The 25,990-nt window shown below is 45.9% G+C and overlaps 11 non-coding genes across 11 annotated transcripts; all 11 read left to right on the top strand.

Annotated features, from left to right (window-relative positions):
* The first annotated feature begins 1,393 nt into the window (after nt 1–1,393).
* LOC130317624 (U2 spliceosomal RNA) lies at nt 1,394–1,584 on the top strand. The gene has a single exon (XR_008864711.1). It is a non-coding gene; the product is annotated as a U2 spliceosomal RNA (small nuclear RNA).
* Nucleotides 1,585–3,675: 2,091 nt separating this feature from the next.
* Nucleotides 3,676–3,866, top strand: LOC130317625 (U2 spliceosomal RNA). Its single transcript, XR_008864712.1, has one exon. It is a non-coding gene; the product is annotated as a U2 spliceosomal RNA (small nuclear RNA).
* A 2,091-nt stretch (nt 3,867–5,957) lies between these two features.
* Nucleotides 5,958–6,148, top strand: LOC130317418 (U2 spliceosomal RNA). The gene has a single exon (XR_008864536.1). It is a non-coding gene; the product is annotated as a U2 spliceosomal RNA (small nuclear RNA).
* A 2,079-nt stretch (nt 6,149–8,227) lies between these two features.
* LOC130317419 (U2 spliceosomal RNA) lies at nt 8,228–8,418 on the top strand. The gene has a single exon (XR_008864537.1). It is a non-coding gene; the product is annotated as a U2 spliceosomal RNA (small nuclear RNA).
* A 2,067-nt stretch (nt 8,419–10,485) lies between these two features.
* On the top strand, nt 10,486–10,676 carry LOC130317553 (U2 spliceosomal RNA). The gene has a single exon (XR_008864658.1). It is a non-coding gene; the product is annotated as a U2 spliceosomal RNA (small nuclear RNA).
* A 2,089-nt stretch (nt 10,677–12,765) lies between these two features.
* Nucleotides 12,766–12,956, top strand: LOC130317420 (U2 spliceosomal RNA). Its single transcript, XR_008864538.1, has one exon. It is a non-coding gene; the product is annotated as a U2 spliceosomal RNA (small nuclear RNA).
* A 2,071-nt stretch (nt 12,957–15,027) lies between these two features.
* On the top strand, nt 15,028–15,219 carry LOC130317417 (U2 spliceosomal RNA). Its single transcript, XR_008864535.1, has one exon. It is a non-coding gene; the product is annotated as a U2 spliceosomal RNA (small nuclear RNA).
* A 2,086-nt stretch (nt 15,220–17,305) lies between these two features.
* On the top strand, nt 17,306–17,496 carry LOC130317421 (U2 spliceosomal RNA). The gene has a single exon (XR_008864539.1). It is a non-coding gene; the product is annotated as a U2 spliceosomal RNA (small nuclear RNA).
* A 2,079-nt stretch (nt 17,497–19,575) lies between these two features.
* Nucleotides 19,576–19,766, top strand: LOC130317423 (U2 spliceosomal RNA). Its single transcript, XR_008864540.1, has one exon. It is a non-coding gene; the product is annotated as a U2 spliceosomal RNA (small nuclear RNA).
* A 2,083-nt stretch (nt 19,767–21,849) lies between these two features.
* Nucleotides 21,850–22,040, top strand: LOC130317425 (U2 spliceosomal RNA). The gene has a single exon (XR_008864542.1). It is a non-coding gene; the product is annotated as a U2 spliceosomal RNA (small nuclear RNA).
* Nucleotides 22,041–24,128: 2,088 nt separating this feature from the next.
* Nucleotides 24,129–24,319, top strand: LOC130317557 (U2 spliceosomal RNA). Its single transcript, XR_008864661.1, has one exon. It is a non-coding gene; the product is annotated as a U2 spliceosomal RNA (small nuclear RNA).
* Nucleotides 24,320–25,990: the final 1,671 nt, after the last annotated feature.

Raw genomic sequence — 25,990 nt, forward strand, 5'->3', positions numbered from 1 at the left:
TGCTAAATTCTGTGCACAGACTTTGAGATCTATACTTTAGACTGTATCTAAACCTGCTCCAACATGGACTGACATTCTGGCCTACTTTCAGCCGATGCGACTTGTCTGTCGCTGAACAGTCGCTTTTTATGTATTCAGCACCTATGTATAATGTTGTAAAAATGCTCTAGAAGCTAAAGTCGCAGAAATGTCACACATATTTGGCCTGCAACTTTCTGTGCGACAAATTCAGACAGGAAAAATCAGTATAAATCCTTAGAAAATTATCCCCCAGTGTCTCCATCTGCTGGCGGTATTGAATAAGCATTGCTGCACTGATGGGGTATGCATTAGACGAAAAAAAAGAAGAAAAAGAAGAATAATACGCCCAGAAAAGAGGCGAAAAGGAGAAAAACGTAAAAAAACGTGAAAAAAAAGTAAGAGGAAGAGAAGGGAAAAAAAGGTGGAAATGGGTTTAAAAGTGATTTCGGCGGAGAAATATATATATATATATATATATATATATATATATATATATATACGCGCACACACACACATATATATAAACGTATTCTCCGTTGAGATATTGCAGCCGCTGCTGTGTCCAGGCCCAGGAGCCTTAGCACTGTGCTGTGATGTCACTCAATACCACTGACATCACTAGGTGTAAACAACATCTCTCCTTTGCTGTGTATGTGACTATGGAGCTGTTTGGTGATGTCGTCTATTATGGCCTTCATAGAAGCAACAGGAGATTGTTGCATCCATCTAGAACCCTCAGAACTACAGTGCTATGATGTCACTCACTTCCACAGGCCTTGCAGAGTGTAAACAACAACAACCCAGCTTTGTTGTGTATGTAACCATAGGGATTTGTGATGTCACCTAGAACCTTCACAGCAGCGACAGCTTTATGAGGAGCATCAGCACTGCTCTGCCTGAGCAGAACCATCACCGCCATAGGTTGTCAAATAACCCGGATTTAACCCACACAGGTAAGTCCAATGGGGTGCAGGCATGTCCTCTATGCTTACAGCTTCCCGTGGGTGTTGGTTTGATACCGTTTGGGGACAGCCAAGGAGGCATCTGCAGGCAACAAAGGTAGGTGTGTGCTTGTGTGTGTGTTTCCTATGCAGATCCTAAGCCCAGTGTCACATGCAAGTAGGAGGAGTAAGAAGGGTTCCTGGCAAATCCGGGTTATGGATTGCATTTAAAAAGGCCCCGTGGGAGTGCAATGGGCCCCTGTCTTGCTGCTTAGCAATAATGGTATGGGTTTAGGTTCTGCTGTGTGTACTGGTGGTTGACTGCCCCCCAGCCCAGAGTGTGCATGGGAAATTGTCTGGCAGCCTCCCTGACAGCAAGCAGTGATAGTGCCCATGAAGGGGACCTTGTTGGGCCCGCCCCTTTCACGGTTATCGCTTCTCGGCCTTTTGGCTAAGATCAAGTGTAGTATCTGTTCTTATCAGTTTAATATCTGATACGTCCCCTATCTGGGGACCATATATTAAATGGATTTTTGAGAACGGGGGCCGATTTCGAAGCTTGCTTCCGTCGCCCTATGCATTGACCCGATATGGCAGTATCTTCGGGTACAGTGCACCACCCCCTTACAGGGTTAAAAAGAAAGATTCCTACTTTCATTGCTACCTGCTTGCTGGCTAGCCAGCTAGCCAGCCCTGTGGGCCTTGCTGCTGCAGCCAAAAAACAAAAGGTGGTGCTGCTGCTGCTGCTTCTGCTGCTTCTGCTTGTGTCTGGCCGCTGTTGGAGCGTCCAGGCACAGGACTTCTGCTGCTGCTGACTAAATGGCCTCCTTAATTGGATCATTTGAGTAGCCAGCACACCTGTGCAGGTAGGGCATGACATGATAGGCAGCTGCCTTGATAGCGGGTGGGTGCTGAATGTTCCTAATTGACAAAATAAGATTAATGCTTATGAAGAAATATAAAATCTCATCCCTTCCCCAATATCGCGCCACACCCCTACCCCTTAATTCCCTGGTTGAACTTGATGGACATATGTCTTTTTTCGACCGTACTAACTATGTAACTATGTAACATAACATGGGGGGGGGGGGGGGGGGTCTCCTGGCTGTTCACACAGGTGTGTCATTGCTGTACATTGACCATGCATTGCTTCTGTGGTATTGCAAAGGCAAAGACAAATGCTTCCAGCCATCCATTGCACTAATGGATTGGTCATCAGCTGGCTGTCTATGTCCCGCATCAATATAGACCAAAGTACAGAGGGTTAGGCTATGCTATTGTGCACCTACCTGATGCATCAGAAGGTGCGAGGCCCTTGCTAAATTCTGTGCACAGACTTTGAGATCTATACTTTAGACTGTATCTAAACCTGCTCCAACATGGACTGACATTCTGGCCTACTTTCAGCCGATGCGACTTGTCTGTCGCTGAACAGTCGCTTTTTATGTATTCAGCACCTATGTATAATGTTGTAAAAATGCTCTAGAAGCTAAAGTCGCAGAAATGTCACACATATTTGGCCTGCAACTTTCTGTGCGACAAATTCAGACAGGAAAAATCAGTATAAATCCTTAGAAAATTATCCCCCAGTGTCTCCATCTGCTGGCGGTATTGAATAAGCATTGCTGCACTGATGGGGTATGCATTAGACGAAAAAAAAGAAGAAAAAGAAGAATAATACGCCCAGAAAAGAGGCGAAAAGGAGAAAAACGTAAAAAAACGTGAAAAAAAAGTAAGAGGAAGAGAAGGGAAAAAAAGGTGGAAATGGGTTTAAAAGTGATTTCGGCGGAGAAATATATATATATATATATATATATATATATATATATATATATATATACGCGCACACACACACATATATATAAACGTATTCTCCGTTGAGATATTGCAGCCGCTGCTGTGTCCAGGCCCAGGAGCCTTAGCACTGTGCTGTGATGTCACTCAATACCACTGACATCACTAGGTGTAAACAACATCTCTCCTTTGCTGTGTATGTGACTATGGAGCTGTTTGGTGATGTCGTCTATTATGGCCTTCATAGAAGCAACAGGAGATTGTTGCATCCATCTAGAACCCTCAGAACTACAGTGCTATGATGTCACTCACTTCCACAGGCCTTGCAGAGTGTAAACAACAACAACCCAGCTTTGTTGTGTATGTAACCATAGGGATTTGTGATGTCACCTAGAACCTTCACAGCAGCGACAGCTTTATGAGGAGCATCAGCACTGCTCTGCCTGAGCAGAACCATCACCGCCATAGGTTGTCAAATAACCCGGATTTAACCCACACAGGTAAGTCCAATGGGGTGCAGGCATGTCCTCTATGCTTACAGCTTCCCGTGGGTGTTGGTTTGATACAGTTTGGGGACAGCCAAGGAGGCATCTGCAGGCAACAAAGGTAGGTGTGTGCTTGTGTGTGTGTTTCCTATGCAGATCCTAAGCCCAGTGTCACATGCAAGTAGGAGGAGTAAGAAGGGTTCCTGGCAAATCCGGGTTATGGATTGCATTTAAAAAGGCCCCGTGGGAGTGCAATGGGCCCCTGTCTTGCTGCTTAGCAATAATGGTATGGGTTTAGGTTCTGCTGTGTGTACTGGTGGTTGACTGCCCCCCAGCCCAGAGTGTGCATGGAAAATTGTCTGGCAGCCTCCCTGACAGCAAGCAGTGATAGTGCCCATGAAGGGGACCTTGTTGGGCCCGCCCCTTTCACGGTTATCGCTTCTCGGCCTTTTGGCTAAGATCAAGTGTAGTATCTGTTCTTATCAGTTTAATATCTGATACGTCCCCTATCTGGGGACCATATATTAAATGGATTTTTGAGAACGGGGGCCGATTTCGAAGCTTGCTTCCGTCGCCCTATGCATTGACCCGATATGGCAGTATCTTCGGGTACAGTGCACCACCCCCTTACAGGGTTAAAAAGAAAGATTCCTACTTTCATTGCTACCTGCTTGCTGGCTAGCCAGCTAGCCAGCCCTGTGGGCCTTGCTGCTGCAGCCAAAAAACAAAAGGTGGTGCTGCTGCTGCTGCTTCTGCTGCTTCTGCTTGTGTCTGGCCGCTGTTGGAGCGTCCAGGCACAGGACTTCTGCTGCTGCTGACTAAATGGCCTCCTTAATTGGATCATTTGAGTAGCCAGCACACCTGTGCAGGTAGGGCATGACATGATAGGCAGCTGCCTTGATAGCGGGTGGGTGCTGAATGTTCCTAATTGACAAAATAAGATTAATGCTTATGAAGAAATATAAAATCTCATCCCTTCCCCAATATCGCGCCACACCCCTACCCCTTAATTCCCTGGTTGAACTTGATGGACATATGTCTTTTTTCGACCGTACTAACTATGTAACTATGTAACATAACATGGGGGGGGGGGGGGGGGGGTCTCCTGGCTGTTCACACAGGTGTGTCATTGCTGTACATTGACCATGCATTGCTTCTGTGGTATTGCAAAGGCAAAGACAAATGCTTCCAGCCATCCATTGCACTAATGGATTGGTCATCAGCTGGCTGTCTATGTCCCGCATCAATATAGACCAAAGTACAGAGGGTTAGGCTATGCTATTGTGCACCTACCTGATGCATCAGAAGGTGCGAGGCCCTTGCTAAATTCTGTGCACAGACTTTGAGATCTATACTTTAGACTGTATCTAAACCTGCTCCAACATGGACTGACATTCTGGCCTACTTTCAGCCGATGCGACTTGTCTGTCGCTGAACAGTCGCTTTTTATGTATTCAGCACCTATGTATAATGTTGTAAAAATGCTCTAGAAGCTAAAGTCGCAGAAATGTCACACATATTTGGCCTGCAACTTTCTGTGCGACAAATTCAGACAGGAAAAATCAGTATAAATCCTTAGAAAATTATCCCCCAGTGTCTCCATCTGCTGGCGGTATTGAATAAGCATTGCTGCACTGATGGGGTATGCATTAGACGAAAAAAAAGAAGAAAAAGAAGAATAATACGCCCAGAAAAGAGGCGAAAAGGAGAAAAACGTAAAAAAACGTGAAAAAAAAGTAAGAGGAAGAGAAGGGAAAAAAAGGTGGAAATGGGTTTAAAAGTGATTTCGGCGGAGAATATATATATATATATATATATATATATATATATATATATATATATACGCGCACACACACACATATATATAAACGTATTCTCCGTTGAGATATTGCAGCCGCTGCTGTGTCCAGGCCCAGGAGCCTTAGCACTGTGCTGTGATGTCACTCAATACCACTGACATCACTAGGTGTAAACAACATCTCTCCTTTGCTGTGTATGTGACTATGGAGCTGTTTGGTGATGTCGTCTATTATGGCCTTCATAGAAGCAACAGGAGATTGTTGCATCCATCTAGAACCCTCAGAACTACAGTGCTATGATGTCACTCACTTCCACAGGCCTTGCAGAGTGTAAACAACAACAACCCAGCTTTGTTGTGTATGTAACCATAGGGATTTGTGATGTCACCTAGAACCTTCACAGCAGCGACAGCTTTATGAGGAGCATCAGCACTGCTCTGCCTGAGCAGAACCATCACCGCCATAGGTTGTCAAATAACCCGGATTTAACCCACACAGGTAAGTCCAATGGGGTGCAGGCATGTCCTCTATGCTTACAGCTTCCCGTGGGTGTTGGTTTGATACCGTTTGGGGACAGCCAAGGAGGCATCTGCAGGCAACAAAGGTAGGTGTGTGCTTGTGTGTGTGTTTCCTATGCAGATCCTAAGCCCAGTGTCACATGCAAGTAGGAGGAGTAAGAAGGGTTCCTGGCAAATCCGGGTTATGGATTGCATTTAAAAAGGCCCCGTGGGAGTGCAATGGGCCCCTGTCTTGCTGCTTAGCAATAATGGTATGGGTTTAGGTTCTGCTGTGTGTACTGGTGGTTGACTGCCCCCCAGCCCAGAGTGTGCATGGAAAATTGTCTGGCAGCCTCCCTGACAGCAAGCAGTGATAGTGCCCATGAAGGGGACCTTGTTGGGCCCACCCCTTTCACGGTTATCGCTTCTCGGCCTTTTGGCTAAGATCAAGTGTAGTATCTGTTCTTATCAGTTTAATATCTGATACGTCCCCTATCTGGGGACCATATATTAAATGGATTTTTGAGAACGGGGGCCGATTTCGAAGCTTGCTTCCGTCGCCCTATGCATTGACCCGATATGGCAGTATCTTCGGGTACAGTGCACCACCCCCTTACAGGGTTAAAAAGAAAGATTCCTACTTTCATTGCTACCTGCTTGCTGGCTAGCCAGCTAGCCAGCCCTGTGGGCCTTGCTGCTGCAGCCAAAAAACAAAAGGTGGTGCTGCTGCTGCTGCTTCTGCTGCTTCTGCTTGTGTCTGGCCGCTGTTGGAGCGTCCAGGCACAGGACTTCTGCTGCTGCTGACTAAATGGCCTCCTTAATTGGATCATTTGAGTAGCCAGCACACCTGTGCAGGTAGGGCATGACATGATAGGCAGCTGCCTTGATAGCGGGTGGGTGCTGAATGTTCCTAATTGACAAAATAAGATTAATGCTTATGAAGAAATATAAAATCTCATCCCTTCCCCAATATCGCGCCACACCCCTACCCCTTAATTCCCTGGTTGAACTTGATGGACATATGTCTTTTTTCGACCGTACTAACTATGTAACTATGTAACATAACATGGGGGGGGGGTCTCCTGGCTGTTCACACAGGTGTGTCATTGCTGTACATTGACCATGCATTGCTTCTGTGGTATTGCAAAGGCAAAGACAAATGCTTCCAGCCATCCATTGCACTAATGGATTGGTCATCAGCTGGCTGTCTATGTCCCGCATCAATATAGACCAAAGTACAGAGGGTTAGGCTATGCTATTGTGCACCTACCTGATGCATCAGAAGGTGCGAGGCCCTTGCTAAATTCTGTGCACAGACTTTGAGATCTATACTTTAGACTGTATCTAAACCTGCTCCAACATGGACTGACATTCTGGCCTACTTTCAGCCGATGCGACTTGTCTGTCGCTGAACAGTCGCTTTTTATGTATTCAGCACCTATGTATAATGTTGTAAAAATGCTCTAGAAGCTAAAGTCGCAGAAATGTCACACATATTTGGCCTGCAACTTTCTGTGCGACAAATTCAGACAGGAAAAATCAGTATAAATCCTTAGAAAATTATCCCCCAGTGTCTCCATCTGCTGGCGGTATTGAATAAGCATTGCTGCACTGATGGGGTATGCATTAGACGAAAAAAAAGAAGAAAAGGAAGAATAATACGCCCAGAAAAGAGGCGAAAAGGAGAAAAACGTAAAAAAACGTGAAAAAAAAGTAAGAGGAAGAGAAGGGAAAAAAAGGTGGAAATGGGTTTAAAAGTGATTTCGGCGGAGATATATATATATATATATATATATATATATATATATATATATATACGCGCACACACACACATATATATAAACGTATTCTCCGTTGAGATATTGCAGCCGCTGCTGTGTCCAGGCCCAGGAGCCTTAGCACTGTGCTGTGATGTCACTCAATACCACTGACATCACTAGGTGTAAACAACATCTCTCCTTTGCTGTGTATGTGACTATGGAGCTGTTTGGTGATGTCGTCTATTATGGCCTTCATAGAAGCAACAGGAGATTGTTGCATCCATCTAGAACCCTCAGAACTACAGTGCTATGATGTCACTCACTTCCACAGGCCTTGCAGAGTGTAAACAACAACAACCCAGCTTTGTTGTGTATGTAACCATAGGGATTTGTGATGTCACCTAGAACCTTCACAGCAGCGACAGCTTTATGAGGAGCATCAGCACTGCTCTGCCTGAGCAGAACCATCACCGCCATAGGTTGTCAAATAACCCGGATTTAACCCACACAGGTAAGTCCAATGGGGTGCAGGCATGTCCTCTATGCTTACAGCTTCCCGTGGGTGTTGGTTTGATACCGTTTGGGGACAGCCAAGGAGGCATCTGCAGGCAACAAAGGTAGGTGTGTGCTTGTGTGTGTGTTTCCTATGCAGATCCTAAGCCCAGTGTCACATGCAAGTAGGAGGAGTAAGAAGGGTTCCTGGCAAATCCGGGTTATGGATTGCATTTAAAAAGGCCCCGTGGGAGTGCAATGGGCCCCTGTCTTGCTGCTTAGCAATAATGGTATGGGTTTAGGTTCTGCTGTGTGTACTGGTGGTTGACTGCCCCCCAGCCCAGAGTGTGCATGGAAAATTGTCTGGCAGCCTCCCTGACAGCAAGCAGTGATAGTGCCCATGAAGGGGACCTTGTTGGGCCCGCCCCTTTCACGGTTATCGCTTCTCGGCCTTTTGGCTAAGATCAAGTGTAGTATCTGTTCTTATCAGTTTAATATCTGATACGTCCCCTATCTGGGGACCATATATTAAATGGATTTTTGAGAACGGGGGCCGATTTCGAAGCTTGCTTCCGTCGCCCTATGCATTGACCCGATATGGCAGTATCTTCGGGTACAGTGCACCACCCCCTTACAGGGTTAAAAAGAAAGATTCCTACTTTCATTGCTACCTGCTTGCTGGCTAGCCAGCTAGCCAGCCCTGTGGGCCTTGCTGCTGCAGCCAAAAAACAAAAGGTGGTGCTGCTGCTGCTGCTTCTGCTGCTTCTGCTTGTGTCTGGCCGCTGTTGGAGCGTCCAGGCACAGGACTTCTGCTGCTGCTGACTAAATGGCCTCCTTAATTGGATCATTTGAGTAGCCAGCACACCTGTGCAGGTAGGGCATGACATGATAGGCAGCTGCCTTGATAGCGGGTGGGTGCTGAATGTTCCTAATTGACAAAATAAGATTAATGCTTATGAAGAAATATAAAATCTCATCCCTTCCCCAATATCGCGCCACACCCCTACCCCTTAATTCCCTGGTTGAAACATATGTCTTTTTTCGACCGTACTAACTATGTAACTATGTAACATAACATGGGGGGGGGGGGGGGGGGGGTCTCCTGGCTGTTCACACAGGTGTGTCATTGCTGTACATTGACCATGCATTGCTTCTGTGGTATTGCAAAGGCAAAGACAAATGCTTCCAGCCATCCATTGCACTAATGGATTGGTCATCAGCTGGCTGTCTATGTCCCGCATCAATATAGACCAAAGTACAGAGGGTTAGGCTATGCTATTGTGCACCTACCTGATGCATCAGAAGGTGCGAGGCCCTTGCTAAATTCTGTGCACAGACTTTGAGATCTATACTTTAGACTGTATCTAAACCTGCTCCAACATGGACTGACATTCTGGCCTACTTTCAGCCGATGCGACTTGTCTGTCGCTGAACAGTCGCTTTTTATGTATTCAGCACCTATGTATAATGTTGTAAAAATGCTCTAGAAGCTAAAGTCGCAGAAATGTCACACATATTTGGCCTGCAACTTTCTGTGCGACAAATTCAGACAGGAAAAATCAGTATAAATCCTTAGAAAATTATCCCCCAGTGTCTCCATCTGCTGGCGGTATTGAATAAGCATTGCTGCACTGATGGGGTATGCATTAGACGAAAAAAAAGAAGAAAAAGAAGAATAATACGCCCAGAAAAGAGGCGAAAAGGAGAAAAACGTAAAAAAACGTGAAAAAAAAGTAAGAGGAAGAGAAGGGAAAAAAAGGTGGAAATGGGTTTAAAAGTGATTTCGGCGGAGAAATATATATATATATATATATATATATATACGCGCACACACACACATATATATAAACGTATTCTCCGTTGAGATATTGCAGCCGCTGCTGTGTCCAGGCCCAGGAGCCTTAGCACTGTGCTGTGATGTCACTCAATACCACTGACATCACTAGGTGTAAACAACATCTCTCCTTTGCTGTGTATGTGACTATGGAGCTGTTTGGTGATGTCGTCTATTATGGCCTTCATAGAAGCAACAGGAGATTGTTGCATCCATCTAGAACCCTCAGAACTACAGTGCTATGATGTCACTCACTTCCACAGGCCTTGCAGAGTGTAAACAACAACAACCCAGCTTTGTTGTGTATGTAACCATAGGGATTTGTGATGTCACCTAGAACCTTCACAGCAGCGACAGCTTTATGAGGAGCATCAGCACTGCTCTGCCTGAGCAGAACCATCACCGCCATAGGTTGTCAAATAACCCGGATTTAACCCACACAGGTAAGTCCAATGGGGTGCAGGCATGTCCTCTATGCTTACAGCTTCCCGTGGGTGTTGGTTTGATACCGTTTGGGGACAGCCAAGGAGGCATCTGCAGGCAACAAAGGTAGGTGTGTGCTTGTGTGTGTGTTTCCTATGCAGATCCTAAGCCCAGTGTCACATGCAAGTAGGAGGAGTAAGAAGGGTTCCTGGCAAATCCGGGTTATGGATTGCATTTAAAAAGGCCCCGTGGGAGTGCAATGGGCCCCTGTCTTGCTGCTTAGCAATAATGGTATGGGTTTAGGTTCTGCTGTGTGTACTGGTGGTTGACTGCCCCCCAGCCCAGAGTGTGCATGGAAAATTGTCTGGCAGCCTCCCTGACAGCAAGCAGTGATAGTGCCCATGAAGGGGACCTTGTTGGGCCCGCCCCTTTCACGGTTATCGCTTCTCGGCCTTTTGGCTAAGATCAAGTGTTGTATCTGTTCTTATCAGTTTAATATCTGATACGTCCCCTATCTGGGGACCATATATTAAATGGATTTTTGAGAACGGGGGCCGATTTCGAAGCTTGCTTCCGTCGCCCTATGCATTGACCCGATATGGCAGTATCTTCGGGTACAGTGCACCACCCCCTTACAGGGTTAAAAAGAAAGATTCCTACTTTCATTGCTACCTGCTTGCTGGCTAGCCAGCTAGCCAGCCCTGTGGGCCTTGCTGCTGCAGCCAAAAAACAAAAGGTGGTGCTGCTGCTTCTGCTGCTTCTGCTTGTGTCTGGCCGCTGTTGGAGCGTCCAGGCACAGGACTTCTGCTGCTGCTGACTAAATGGCCTCCTTAATTGGATCATTTGAGTAGCCAGCACACCTGTGCAGGTAGGGCATGACATGATAGGCAGCTGCCTTGATAGCGGGTGGGTGCTGAATGTTCCTAATTGACAAAATAAGATTAATGCTTATGAAGAAATATAAAATCTCATCCCTTCCCCAATATCGCGCCACACCCCTACCCCTTAATTCCCTGGTTGAACTTGATGGACATATGTCTTTTTTCGACCGTACTAACTATGTAACTATGTAACATAACATGGGGGGGGGGGGGGGGGGGGTCTCCTGGCTGTTCACACAGGTGTGTCATTGCTGTACATTGACCATGCATTGCTTCTGTGGTATTGCAAAGGCAAAGACAAATGCTTCCAGCCATCCATTGCACTAATGGATTGGTCATCAGCTGGCTGTCTATGTCCCGCATCAATATAGACCAAAGTACAGAGGGTTAGGCTATGCTATTGTGCACCTACCTGATGCATCAGAAGGTGCGAGGCCCTTGCTAAATTCTGTGCACAGACTTTGAGATCTATACTTTAGACTGTATCTAAACCTGCTCCAACATGGACTGACATTCTGGCCTACTTTCAGCCGATGCGACTTGTCTGTCGCTGAACAGTCGCTTTTTATGTATTCAGCACCTATGTATAATGTTGTAAAAATGCTCTAGAAGCTAAAGTCGCAGAAATGTCACACATATTTGGCCTGCAACTTTCTGTGCGACAAATTCAGACAGGAAAAATCAGTATAAATCCTTAGAAAATTATCCCCCAGTGTCTCCATCTGCTGGCGGTATTGAATAAGCATTGCTGCACTGATGGGGTATGCATTAGACGAAAAAAAAGAAGAAAAAGAAGAATAATACGCCCAGAAAAGAGGCGAAAAGGAGAAAAACGTAAAAAAACGTGAAAAAAAAGTAAGAGGAAGAGAAGGGAAAAAAAGGTGGAAATGGGTTTAAAAGTGATTTCGGCGGAGAAATATATATATATATATATATATATATATATATATATATATATATATATACGCGCACACACACACATATATATAAACGTATTCTCCGTTGAGATATTGCAGCCGCTGCTGTGTCCAGGCCCAGGAGCCTTAGCACTGTGCTGTGATGTCACTCAATACCACTGACATCACTAGGTGTAAACAACATCTCTCCTTTGCTGTGTATGTGACTATGGAGCTGTTTGGTGATGTCGTCTATTATGGCCTTCATAGAAGCAACAGGAGATTGTTGCATCCATCTAGAACCCTCAGAACTACAGTGCTATGATGTCACTCACTTCCACAGGCCTTGCAGAGTGTAAACAACAACAACCCAGCTTTGTTGTGTATGTAACCATAGGGATTTGTGATGTCACCTAGAACCTTCACAGCAGCGACAGCTTTATGAGGAGCATCAGCACTGCTCTGCCTTAGCAGAACCATCACCGCCATAGGTTGTCAAATAACCCGGATTTAACCCACACAGGTAAGTCCAATGGGGTGCAGGCATGTCCTCTATGCTTACAGCTTCCCGTGGGTGTTGGTTTGATACCGTTTGGGGACAGCCAAGGAGGCATCTGCAGGCAACAAAGGTAGGTGTGTGCTTGTGTGTGTGTTTCCTATGCAGATCCTAAGCCCAGTGTCACATGCAAGTAGGAGGAGTAAGAAGGGTTCCTGGCAAATCCGGGTTATGGATTGCATTTAAAAAGGCCCCGTGGGAGTGCAATGGGCCCCTGTCTTGCTGCTTAGCAATAATGGTATGGGTTTAGGTTCTGCTGTGTGTACTGGTGGTTGACTGCCCCCCAGCCCAGAGTGTGCATGGAAAATTGTCTGGCAGCCTCCCTGACAGCAAGCAGTGATAGTGCCCATGAAGGGGACCTTGTTGGGCCCGCCCCTTTCACGGTTATCGCTTCTCGGCCTTTTGGCTAAGATCAAGTGTAGTATCTGTTCTTATCAGTTTAATATCTGATACGTCCCCTATCTGGGGACCATATATTAAATGGATTTTTGAGAACGGGGGCCGATTTCGAAGCTTGCTTCCGTCGCCCTATGCATTGACCCGATATGGCAGTATCTTCGGGTACAGTGCACCACCCCCTTACAGGGTTAAAAAGAAAGATTCCTACTTTCATTGCTACCTGCTTGCTGGCTAGCCAGCTAGCCAGCCCTGTGGGCCTTGCTGCTGCAGCCAAAAAACAAAAGGTGGTGCTGCTGCTGCTGCTTCTGCTGCTTCTGCTTGTGTCTGGCCGCTGTTGGAGCGTCCAGGCACAGGACTTCTGCTGCTGCTGACTAAATGGCCTCCTTAATTGGATCATTTGAGTAGCCAGCACACCTGTGCAGGTAGGGCATGACATGATAGGCAGCTGCCTTGATAGCGGGTGGGTGCTGAATGTTCCTAATTGACAAAATAAGATTAATGCTTATGAAGAAATATAAAATCTCATCCCTTCCCCAATATCGCGCCACACCCCTACCCCTTAATTCCCTGGTTGAACTTGATGGACATATGTCTTTTTTCGACCGTACTAACTATGTAACTATGTAACATAACATGGGGGGGGGTCTCCTGGCTGTTCACACAGGTGTGTCATTGCTGTACATTGACCATGCATTGCTTCTGTGGTATTGCAAAGGCAAAGACAAATGCTTCCAGCCATCCATTGCACTAATGGATTGGTCATCAGCTGGCTGTCTATGTCCCGCATCAATATAGACCAAAGTACAGAGGGTTAGGCTATGCTATTGTGCACCTACCTGATGCATCAGAAGGTGCGAGGCCCTTGCTAAATTCTGTGCACAGACTTTGAGATCTATACTTTAGACTGTATCTAAACCTGCTCCAACATGGACTGACATTCTGGCCTACTTTCAGCCGATGCGACTTGTCTGTCGCTGAACAGTCGCTTTTTATGTATTCAGCACCTATGTATAATGTTGTAAAAATGCTCTAGAAGCTAAAGTCGCAGAAATGTCACACATATTTGGCCTGCAACTTTCTGTGCGACAAATTCAGACAGGAAAAATCAGTATAAATCCTTAGAAAATTATCCCCCAGTGTCTCCATCTGCTGGCGGTATTGAATAAGCATTGCTGCACTGATGGGGTATGCATTAGACGAAAAAAAAGAAGAAAAAGAAGAATAATACGCCCAGAAAAGAGGCGAAAAGGAGAAAAACGTAAAAAAACGTGAAAAAAAAGTAAGAGGAAGAGAAGGGAAAAAAAGGTGGAAATGGGTTTAAAAGTGATTTCGGCGGAGAATATATATATATATATATATATATATATATATATATACGCGCACACACACACATATATATAAACGTATTCTCCGTTGAGATATTGCAGCCGCTGCTGTGTCCAGGCCCAGGAGCCTTAGCACTGTGCTGTGATGTCACTCAATACCACTGACATCACTAGGTGTAAACAACATCTCTCCTTTGCTGTGTATGTGACTATGGAGCTGTTTGGTGATGTCGTCTATTATGGCCTTCATAGAAGCAACAGGAGATTGTTGCATCCATCTAGAACCCTCAGAACTACAGTGCTATGATGTCACTCACTTCCACAGGCCTTGCAGAGTGTAAACAACAACAACCCAGCTTTGTTGTGTATGTAACCATAGGGATTTGTGATGTCACCTAGAACCTTCACAGCAGCGACAGCTTTATGAGGAGCATCAGCACTGCTCTGCCTGAGCAGAACCATCACCGCCATAGGTTGTCAAATAACCCGGATTTAACCCACACAGGTAAGTCCAATGGGGTGCAGGCATGTCCTCTATGCTTACAGCTTCCCGTGGGTGTTGGTTTGATACCGTTTGGGGACAGCCAAGGAGGCATCTGCAGGCAACAAAGGTAGGTGTGTGCTTGTGTGTGTGTTTCCTATGCAGATCCTAAGCCCAGTGTCACATGCAAGTAGGAGGAGTAAGAAGGGTTCCTGGCAAATCCGGGTTATGGATTGCATTTAAAAAGGCCCCGTGGGAGTGCAATGGGCCCCTGTCTTGCTGCTTAGCAATAATGGTATGGGTTTAGGTTCTGCTGTGTGTACTGGTGGTTGACTGCCCCCCAGCCCAGAGTGTGCATGGAAAATTGTCTGGCAGCCTCCCTGACAGCAAGCAGTGATAGTGCCCATGAAGGGGACCTTGTTGGGCCCGCCCCTTTCACGGTTATCGCTTCTCGGCCTTTTGGCTAAGATCAAGTGTAGTATCTGTTCTTATCAGTTTAATATCTGATACGTCCCCTATCTGGGGACCATATATTAAATGGATTTTTGAGAACGGGGGCCGATTTCGAAGCTTGCTTCCGTCGGCCCTATGCATTGACCCGATATGGCAGTATCTTCGGGTACAGTGCACCACCCCCTTACAGGGTTAAAAAGAAAGATTCCTACTTTCATTGCTACCTGCTTGCTGGCTAGCCAGCTAGCCAGCCCTGTGGGCCTTGCTGCTGCAGCCAAAAAACAAAAGGTGGTGCTGCTGCTGCTGCTTCTGCTGCTTCTGCTTGTGTCTGGCCGCTGTTGGAGCGTCCAGGCACAGGACTTCTGCTGCTGCTGACTAAATGGCCTCCTTAATTGGATCATTTGAGTAGCCAGCACACCTGTGCAGGTAGGGCATGACATGATAGGCAGCTGCCTTGATAGCGGGTGGGTGCTGAATGTTCCTAATTGACAAAATAAGATTAATGCTTATGAAGAAATATAAAATCTCATCCCTTCCCCAATATCGCGCCACACCCCTACCCCTTAATTCCCTGGTTGAACTTGATGGACATATGTCTTTTTTCGACCGTACTAACTATGTAACTATGTAACATAACATGGGGGGGGGGGGGGGTCTCCTGGCTGTATACACAGGTGTGTCATTGCTGTACATTGACCATGCATTGCTTCTGTGGTATTGCAAAGGCAAAGACAAATGCTTCCAGCCATCCATTGCACTAATGGATTGGTCATCAGCTGGCTGTCTATGTCCCGCATCAATATAGACCAAAGTACAGAGGGTTAGGCTATGCTATTGTGCACCTACCTGATGCATCAGAAGGTGCGAGGCCCTTGCTAAATTCTGTGCACAGACTTTGAGATCTATACTTTAGACTGTATCTAAACCTGCTCCAACATGGACTGACATTCTGGCCTACTTTCAGCCGATGCGACTTGTCTGTCGCTGAACAGTCGCTTTTTATGTATTCAGCACCTATGTATAATGTTGTAAAAATGCTCTAGAAGCTAAAGTCGCAGAAATGTCACACATATTTGGCCTGCAACTTTCTGTGCGACAAATTCAGACAGGAAAAATCAGTATAAATCCTTAGAAAATTATCCCCCAGTGTCTCCATCTGCTGGCGGTATTGAATAAGCATTGCTGCACTGATGGGGTATGCATTAGACGAAAAAAAAGAAGAAAAAGAAGAATAATACGCCCAGAAAAGAGGCGAAAAGGAGAAAAACGTAAAAAAACGTGAAAAAAAAGTAAGAGGAAGAGAAGGGAAAAAAAGGTGGAAATGGGTTTAAAAGTGATTTCGGCGGAGAAATATATATATATATATATATATATATATATATATATATATATATACGCGCACACACACACATATATATAAACGTATTCTCCGTTGAGATATTGCAGCCGCTGCTGTGTCCAGGCCCAGGAGCCTTAGCACTGTGCTGTGATGTCACTCAATACCACTGACATCACTAGGTGTAAACAACATCTCTCCTTTGCTGTGTATGTGACTATGGAGCTGTTTGGTGATGTCGTCTATTATGGCCTTCATAGAAGCAACAGGAGATTGTTGCATCCATCTAGAACCCTCAGAACTACAGTGCTATGATGTCACTCACTTCCACAGGCCTTGCAGAGTGTAAACAACAACAACCCAGCTTTGTTGTGTATGTAACCATAGGGATTTGTGATGTCACCTAGAACCTTCACAGCAGCGACAGCTTTATGAGGAGCATCAGCACTGCTCTGCCTGAGCAGAACCATCACCGCCATAGGTTGTCAAATAACCCGGATTTAACCCACACAGGTAAGTCCAATGGGGTGCAGGCATGTCCTCTATGCTTACAGCTTCCCGTGGGTGTTGGTTTGATACCGTTTGGGGACAGCCAAGGAGGCATCTGCAGGCAACAAAGGTAGGTGTGTGCTTGTGTGTGTGTTTCCTATGCAGATCCTAAGCCCAGTGTCACATGCAAGTAGGAGGAGTAAGAAGGGTTCCTGGCAAATCCGGGTTATGGATTGCATTTAAAAAGGCCCCGTGGGAGTGCAATGGGCCCCTGTCTTGCTGCTTAGCAATAATGGTATGGGTTTAGGTTCTGCTGTGTGTACTGGTGGTTGACTGCCCCCCAGCCCAGAGTGTGCATGGAAAATTGTCTGGCAGCCTCCCTGACAGCAAGCAGTGATAGTGCCCATGAAGGGGACCTTGTTGGGCCCGCCCCTTTCACGGTTATCGCTTCTCGGCCTTTTGGCTAAGATCAAGTGTAGTATCTGTTCTTATCAGTTTAATATCTGATACGTCCCCTATCTGGGGACCATATATTAAATGGATTTTTGAGAACGGGGGCCGATTTCGAAGCTTGCTTCCGTCGCCCTATGCATTGACCCGATATGGCAGTATCTTCGGGTACAGTGCACCACCCCCTTACAGGGTTAAAAAGAAAGATTCCTACTTTCATTGCTACCTGCTTGCTGGCTAGCCAGCTAGCCAGCCCTGTGGGCCTTGCTGCTACAGCCAAAAAACAAAAGGTGGTGCTGCTGCTGCTGCTTCTGCTGCTTCTGCTTGTGTCTGGCCGCTGTTGGAGCGTCCAGGCACAGGACTTCTGCTGCTGCTGACTAAATGGCCTCCTTAATTGGATCATTTGAGTAGCCAGCACACCTGTGCAGGTAGGGCATGACATGATAGGCAGCTGCCTTGATAGCGGGTGGGTGCTGAATGTTCCTAATTGACAAAATAAGATTAATGCTTATGAAGAAATATAAAATCTCATCCCTTCCCCAATATCGCGCCACACCCCTACCCCTTAATTCCCTGGTTGAACTTGATGGACATATGTCTTTTTTCGACCGTACTAACTATGTAACTATGTAACATAACATGGGGGGGGGGGGGGTCTCCTGGCTGTTCACACAGGTGTGTCATTGCTGTACATTGACCATGCATTGCTTCTGTGGTATTGCAAAGGCAAAGACAAATGCTTCCAGCCATCCATTGCACTAATGGATTGGTCATCAGCTGGCTGTCTATGTCCCGCATCAATATAGACCAAAGTACAGAGGGTTAGGCTATGCTATTGTGCACCTACCTGATGCATCAGAAGGTGCGAGGCCCTTGCTAAATTCTGTGCACAGACTTTGAGATCTATACTTTAGACTGTATCTAAACCTGCTCCAACATGGACTGACATTCTGGCCTACTTTCAGCCGATGCGACTTGTCTGTCGCTGAACAGTCGCTTTTTATGTATTCAGCACCTATGTATAATGTTGTAAAAATGCTCTAGAAGCTAAAGTCGCAGAAATGTCACACATATTTGGCCTGCAACTTTCTGTGCGACAAATTCAGACAGGAAAAATCAGTATAAATCCTTAGAAAATTATCCCCCAGTGTCTCCATCTGCTGGCGGTATTGAATAAGCATTGCTGCACTGATGGGGTATGCATTAGACGAAAAAAAAGAAGAAAAAGAAGAATAATACGCCCAGAAAAGAGGCGAAAAGGAGAAAAACGTAAAAAAACGTGAAAAAAAAGTAAGAGGAAGAGAAGGGAAAAAAAGGTGGAAATGGGTTTAAAAGTGATTTCGGCGGAGAAATATATATATATATATATATATATATATATATATATATACGCGCACACACACACATATATATAAACGTATTCTCCGTTGAGATATTGCAGCCGCTGCTGTGTCCAGGCCCAGGAGCCTTAGCACTGTGCTGTGATGTCACTCAATACCACTGACATCACTAGGTGTAAACAACATCTCTCCTTTGCTGTGTATGTGACTATGGAGCTGTTTGGTGATGTCGTCTATTATGGCCTTCATAGAAGCAACAGGAGATTGTTGCATCCATCTAGAACCCTCAGAACTACAGTGCTATGATGTCACTCACTTCCACAGGCCTTGCAGAGTGTAAACAACAACAACCCAGCTTTGTTGTGTATGTAACCATAGGGATTTGTGATGTCACCTAGAACCTTCACAGCAGCGACAGCTTTATGAGGAGCATCAGCACTGCTCTGCCTGAGCAGAACCATCACCGCCATAGGTTGTCAAATAACCCGGATTTAACCCACACAGGTAAGTCCAATGGGGTGCAGGCATGTCCTCTATGCTTACAGCTTCCCGTGGGTGTTGGTTTGATACCGTTTGGGGACAGCCAAGGAGGCATCTGCAGGCAACAAAGGTAGGTGTGTGCTTGTGTGTGTGTTTCCTATGCAGATCCTAAGCCCAGTGTCACATGCAAGTAGGAGGAGTAAGAAGGGTTCCTGGCAAATCCGGGTTATGGATTGCATTTAAAAAGGCCCCGTGGGAGTGCAATGGGCCCCTGTCTTGCTGCTTAGCAATAATGGTATGGGTTTAGGTTCTGCTGTGTGTACTGGTGGTTGACTGCCCCCCAGCCCAGAGTGTGCATGGAAAATTGTCTGGCAGCCTCCCTGACAGCAAGCAGTGATAGTGCCCATGAAGGGGACCTTGTTGGGCCCGCCCCTTTCACGGTTATCGCTTCTCGGCCTTTTGGCTAAGATCAAGTGTAGTATCTGTTCTTATCAGTTTAATATCTGATACGTCCCCTATCTGGGGACCATATATTAAATGGATTTTTGAGAACGGGGGCCGATTTCGAAGCTTGCTTCCGTCGCCCTATGCATTGACCCGATATGGCAGTATCTTCGGGTACAGTGCACCACCCCCTTACAGGGTTAAAAAGAAAGATTCCTACTTTCATTGCTACCTGCTTGCTGGCTAGCCAGCTAGCCAGCCCTGTGGGCCTTGCTGCTGCAGCCAAAAAACAAAAGGTGGTGCTGCTGCTGCTGCTTCTGCTGCTTCTGCTTGTGTCTGGCCGCTGTTGGAGCGTCCAGGCACAGGACTTCTGCTGCTGCTGACTAAATGGCCTCCTTAATTGGATCATTTGAGTAGCCAGCACACCTGTGCAGGTAGGGCATGACATGATAGGCAGCTGCCTTGATAGCGGGTGGGTGCTGAATGTTCCTAATTGACAAAATAAGATTAATGCTTATGAAGAAATATAAAATCTCATCCCTTCCCCAATATCGCGCCACACCCCTACCCCTTAATTCCCTGGTTGAACTTGATGGACATATGTCTTTTTTCGACCGTACTAACTATGTAACTATGTAACATAACATGGGGGGGGGGGTCTCCTGGCTGTTCACACAGGTGTGTCATTGCTGTACATTGACCATGCATTGCTTCTGTGGTATTGCAAAGGCAAAGACAAATGCTTCCAGCCATCCATTGCACTAATGGATTGGTCATCAGCTGGCTGTCTATGTCCCGCATCAATATAGACCAAAGTACAGAGGGTTAGGCTATGCTATTGTGCACCTACCTGATGCATCAGAAGGTGCGAGGCCCTTGCTAAATTCTGTGCACAGACTTTGAGATCTATACTTTAGACTGTATCTAAACCTGCTCCAACATGGACTGACATTCTGGCCTACTTTCAGCCGATGCGACTTGTCTGTCGCTGAACAGTCGCTTTTTATGTATTCAGCACCTATGTATAATGTTGTAAAAATGCTCTAGAAGCTAAAGTCGCAGAAATGTCACACATATTTGGCCTGCAACTTTCTGTGCGACAAATTCAGACAGGAAAAATCAGTATAAATCCTTAGAAAATTATCCCCCAGTGTCTCCATCTGCTGGCGGTATTGAATAAGCATTGCTGCACTGATGGGGTATGCATTAGACGAAAAAAAAGAAGAAAAAGAAGAATAATACGCCCAGAAAAGAGGCGAAAAGGAGAAAAACGTAAAAAAACGTGAAAAAAAAGTAAGAGGAAGAGAAGGGAAAAAAAGGTGGAAATGGGTTTAAAAGTGATTTCGGCGGAGAAATATATATATATATATATATATATATATATATATATATATATATATATACGCGCACACACACACATATATATAAACGTATTCTCCGTTGAGATATTGCAGCCGCTGCTGTGTCCAGGCCCAGGAGCCTTAGCACTGTGCTGTGATGTCACTCAATACCACTGACATCACTAGGTGTAAACAACATCTCTCCTTTGCTGTGTATGTGACTATGGAGCTGTTTGGTGATGTCGTCTATTATGGCCTTCATAGAAAACAGGAGATTGTTGCATCCATCTAGAACCCTCAGAACTACAGTGCTATGATGTCACTCACTTCCACAGGCCTTGCAGAGTGTAAACAACAACAACCCAGCTTTGTTGTGTATGTAACCATAGGGATTGTGATGTCACCTAGAACCTTCACAGCAGCGACAGCTTTATGAGGAGCATCAGCACTGCTCTGCCTGAGCAGAACCATCACCGCCATAGGTTGTCAAATAACCCGGATTTAACCCACACAGGTAAGTCCAATGGGGTGCAGGCATGTCCTCTATGCTTACAGCTTCCCGTGGGTGTTGGTTTGATACCGTTTGGGGACAGCCAAGGAGGCATCTGCAGGCAACAAAGGTAGGTGTGTGCTTGTGTGTGTGTTTCCTATGCAGATCCTAAGCCCAGTGTCACATGCAAGTAGGAGGAGTAAGAAGGGTTCCTGGCAAATCCGGGTTATGGATTGCATTTAAAAAGGCCCCGTGGGAGTGCAATGGGCCCCTGTCTTGCTGCTTAGCAATAATGGTATGGGTTTAGGTTCTGCTGTGTGTACTGGTGGTTGACTGCCCCCCAGCCCAGAGTGTGCATGGAAAATTGTCTGGCAGCCTCCCTGACAGCAAGCAGTGATAGTGCCCATGAAGGGGACCTTGTTGGGCCCGCCCCTTTCACGGTTATCGCTTCTCGGCCTTTTGGCTAAGATCAAGTGTAGTATCTGTTCTTATCAGTTTAATATCTGATACGTCCCCTATCTGGGGACCATATATTAAATGGATTTTTGAGAACGGGGGCCGATTTCGAAGCTTGCTTCCGTCGCCCTATGCATTGACCCGATATGGCAGTATCTTCGGGTACAGTGCACCACCCCCTTACAGGGTTAAAAAGAAAGATTCCTACTTTCATTGCTACCTGCTTGCTGGCTAGCCAGCTAGCCAGCCCTGTGGGCCTTGCTGCTGCAGCCAAAAAACAAAAGGTGGTGCTGCTGCTGCTGCTTCTGCTGCTTCTGCTTGTGTCTGGCCGCTGTTGGAGCGTCCAGGCACAGGACTTCTGCTGCTGCTGACTAAATGGCCTCCTTAATTGGATCATTTGAGTAGCCAGCACACCTGTGCAGGTAGGGCATGACATGATAGGCAGCTGCCTTGATAGCGGGTGGGTGCTGAATGTTCCTAATTGACAAAATAAGATTAATGCTTATGAAGAAATATAAAATCTCATCCCTTCCCCAATATCGCGCCACACCCCTACCCCTTAATTCCCTGGTTGAACTTGATGGACATATGTCTTTTTTCGACCGTACTAACTATGTAACTATGTAACATAACATGGGGGGGGGGGTCTCCTGGCTGTTCACACAGGTGTGTCATTGCTGTACATTGACCATGCATTGCTTCTGTGGTATTGCAAAGGCAAAGACAAATGCTTCCAGCCATCCATTGCACTAATGGATTGGTCATCAGCTGGCTGTCTATGTCCCGCATCAATATAGACCAAAGTACAGAGGGTTAGGCTATGCTATTGTGCACCTACCTGATGCATCAGAAGGTGCGAGGCCCTTGCTAAATTCTGTGCACAGACTTTGAGATCTATACTTTAGACTGTATCTAAACCTGCTCCAACATGGACTGACATTCTGGCCTACTTTCAGCCGATGCGACTTGTCTGTCGCTGAACAGTCGCTTTTTATGTATTCAGCACCTATGTATAATGTTGTAAAAATGCTCTAGAAGCTAAAGTCGCAGAAATGTCACACATATTTGGCCTGCAACTTTCTGTGCGACAAATTCAGACAGGAAAAATCAGTATAAATCCTTAGAAAATTATCCCCCAGTGTCTCCATCTGCTGGCGGTATTGAATAAGCATTGCTGCACTGATGGGGTATGCATTAGACGAAAAAAAAGAAGAAAAAGAAGAATAATACGCCCAGAAAAGAGGCGAAAAGGAGAAAAACGTAAAAAAACGTGAAAAAAAAGTAAGAGGAAGAGAAGGGAAAAAAAGGTGGAAATGGGTTTAAAAGTGATTTCGGCGGAGAAATATATATATATATATATATATATATATATATATATATATATATATATATACGCGCACACACACACATATATATAAACGTATTCTCCGTTGAGATATTGCAGCCGCTGCTGTGTCCAGGCCCAGGAGCCTTAGCACTGTGCTGTGATGTCACTCAATACCACTGACATCACTAGGTGTAAACAACATCTCTCCTTTGCTGTGTATGTGACTATGGAGCTGTTTGGTGATGTCGTCTATTATGGCCTTCATAGAAGCAACAGGAGATTGTTGCATCCATCTAGAACCCTCAGAACTACAGTGCTATGATGTCACTCACTTCCACAGGCCTTGCAGAGTGTAAACAACAACAACCCAGCTTTGTTGTGTATGTAACCATAGGGATTTGTGATGTCACCTAGAACCTTCACAGCAGCGACAGCTTTATGAGGAGCATCAGCACTGCTCTGCCTGAGCAGAACCATCACCGCCATAGGTTGTCAAATAACCCGGATTTAACCCACACAGGTAAGTCCAATGGGGTGCAGGCATGTCCTCTATGCTTACAGCTTCCCGTGGGTGTTGGTTTGATACCGTTTGGGGACAGCCAAGGAGGCATCTGCAGGCAACAAAGGTAGGTGTGTGCTTGTGTGTGTGTTTCCTATGCAGATCCTAAGCCCAGTGTCACATGCAAGTAGGAGGAGTAAGAAGGGTTCCTGGCAAATCCGGGTTATGGATTGCATTTAAAAAGGCCCCGTGGGAGTGCAATGGGCCCCTGTCTTGCTGCTTAGCAATAATGGTATGGGTTTAGGTTCTGCTGTGTGTACTGGTGGTTGACTGCCCCCCAGCCCAGAGTGTGCATGGAAAATTGTCTGGCAGCCTCCCTGACAGCAAGCAGTGATAGTGCCCATGAAGGGGACCTTGTTGGGCCCGCCCCTTTCACGGTTATCGCTTCTCGGCCTTTTGGCTAAGATCAAGTGTAGTATCTGTTCTTATCAGTTTAATATCTGATACGTCCCCTATCTGGGGACCATATATTAAATGGATTTTTGAGAACGGGGGCCGATTTCGAAGCTTACTTCCGTCGCCCTATGCATTGACCCGATATGGCAGTATCTTCGGGTACAGTGCACCACCCCCTTACAGGGTTAAAAAGAAAGATTCCTACTTTCATTGCTACCTGCTTGCTGGCTAGCCAGCTAGCCAGCCCTGTGGGCCTTGCTGCTGCAGCCAAAAAACAAAAGGTGGTGCTGCTGCTGCTGCTTCTGCTGCTTCTGCTTGTGTCTGGCCGCTGTTGGAGCGTCCAGGCACAGGACTTCTGCTGCTGCTGACTAAATGGCCTCCTTAATTGGATCATTTGAGTAGCCAGCACACCTGTGCAGGTAGGGCATGACATGATAGGCAGCTGCCTTGATAGCGGGTGGGTGCTGAATGTTCCTAATTGACAAAATAAGATTAATGCTTATGAAGAAATATAAAATCTCATCCCTTCCCCAATATCGCGCCACACCCCTACCCCTTAATTCCCTGGTTGAACTTGATGGACATATGTCTTTTTTCGACCGTACTAACTATGTAACTATGTAACATAACATGGGGGGGGGTCTCCTGGCTGTTCACACAGGTGTGTCATTGCTGTACATTGACCATGCATTGCTTCTGTGGTATTGCAAAGGCAAAGACAAATGCTTCCAGCCATCCATTGCACTAATGGATTGGTCATCAGCTGGCTGTCTATGTCCCGCATCAATATAGACCAAAGTACAGAGGGTTAGGCTATGCTATTGTGCACCTACCTGATGCATCAGAAGGTGCGAGGCCCTTGCTAAATTCTGTGCACAGACTTTGAGATCTATACTTTAGACTGTATCTAAACCTGCTCCAACATGGACTGACATTCTGGCCTACTTTCAGCCGATGCGACTTGTCTGTCGCTGAACAGTCGCTTTTTATGTATTCAGCACCTATGTATAATGTTGTAAAAATGCTCTAGAAGCTAAAGTCGCAGAAATGTCACACATATTTGGCCTGCAACTTTCTGTGCGACAAATTCAGACAGGAAAAATCAGTATAAATCCTTAGAAAATTATCCCCCAGTGTCTCCATCTGCTGGCGGTATTGAATAAGCATTGCTGCACTGATGGGGTATGCATTAGACGAAAAAAAAGAAGAAAAAGAAGAATAATACGCCCAGAAAAGAGGCGAAAAGGAGAAAAACGTAAAAAAACGTGAAAAAAAAGTAAGAGGAAGAGAAGGGAAAAAAAGGTGGAAATGGGTTTAAAAGTGATTTCGGCGGAGAAATATATATATATATATATATATATATATATACGCGCACACACACACATATATATAAACGTATTCTCCGTTGAGATATTGCAGCCGCTGCTGTGTCCAGGCCCAGGAGCCTTAGCACTGTGCTGTGATGTCACTCAATACCACTGACATCACTAGGTGTAAACAACATCTCTCCTTTGCTGTGTATGTGACTATGGAGCTGTTTGGTGATGTCGTCTATTATGGCCTTCATAGAAGCAACAGGAGATTGTTGCATCCATCTAGAACCCTCAGAACTACAGTGCTATGATGTCACTCACTTCCACAGGCCTTGCAGAGTGTAAACAACAACAACCCAGCTTTGTTGTGTATGTAACCATAGGGATTTGTGATGTCACCTAGAACCTTCACAGCAGCGACAGCTTTATGAGGAGCATCAGCACTGCTCTGCCTGAGCAGAACCATCACCGCCATAGGTTGTCAAATAACCCGGATTTAACCCACACAGGTAAGTCCAATGGGGTGCAGGCAT

This window comes from Hyla sarda, unplaced genomic scaffold, assembly GCF_029499605.1.
Source record: "Hyla sarda isolate aHylSar1 unplaced genomic scaffold, aHylSar1.hap1 scaffold_200, whole genome shotgun sequence".
NCBI lineage: Eukaryota > Metazoa > Chordata > Amphibia > Anura > Hylidae > Hyla > Hyla sarda.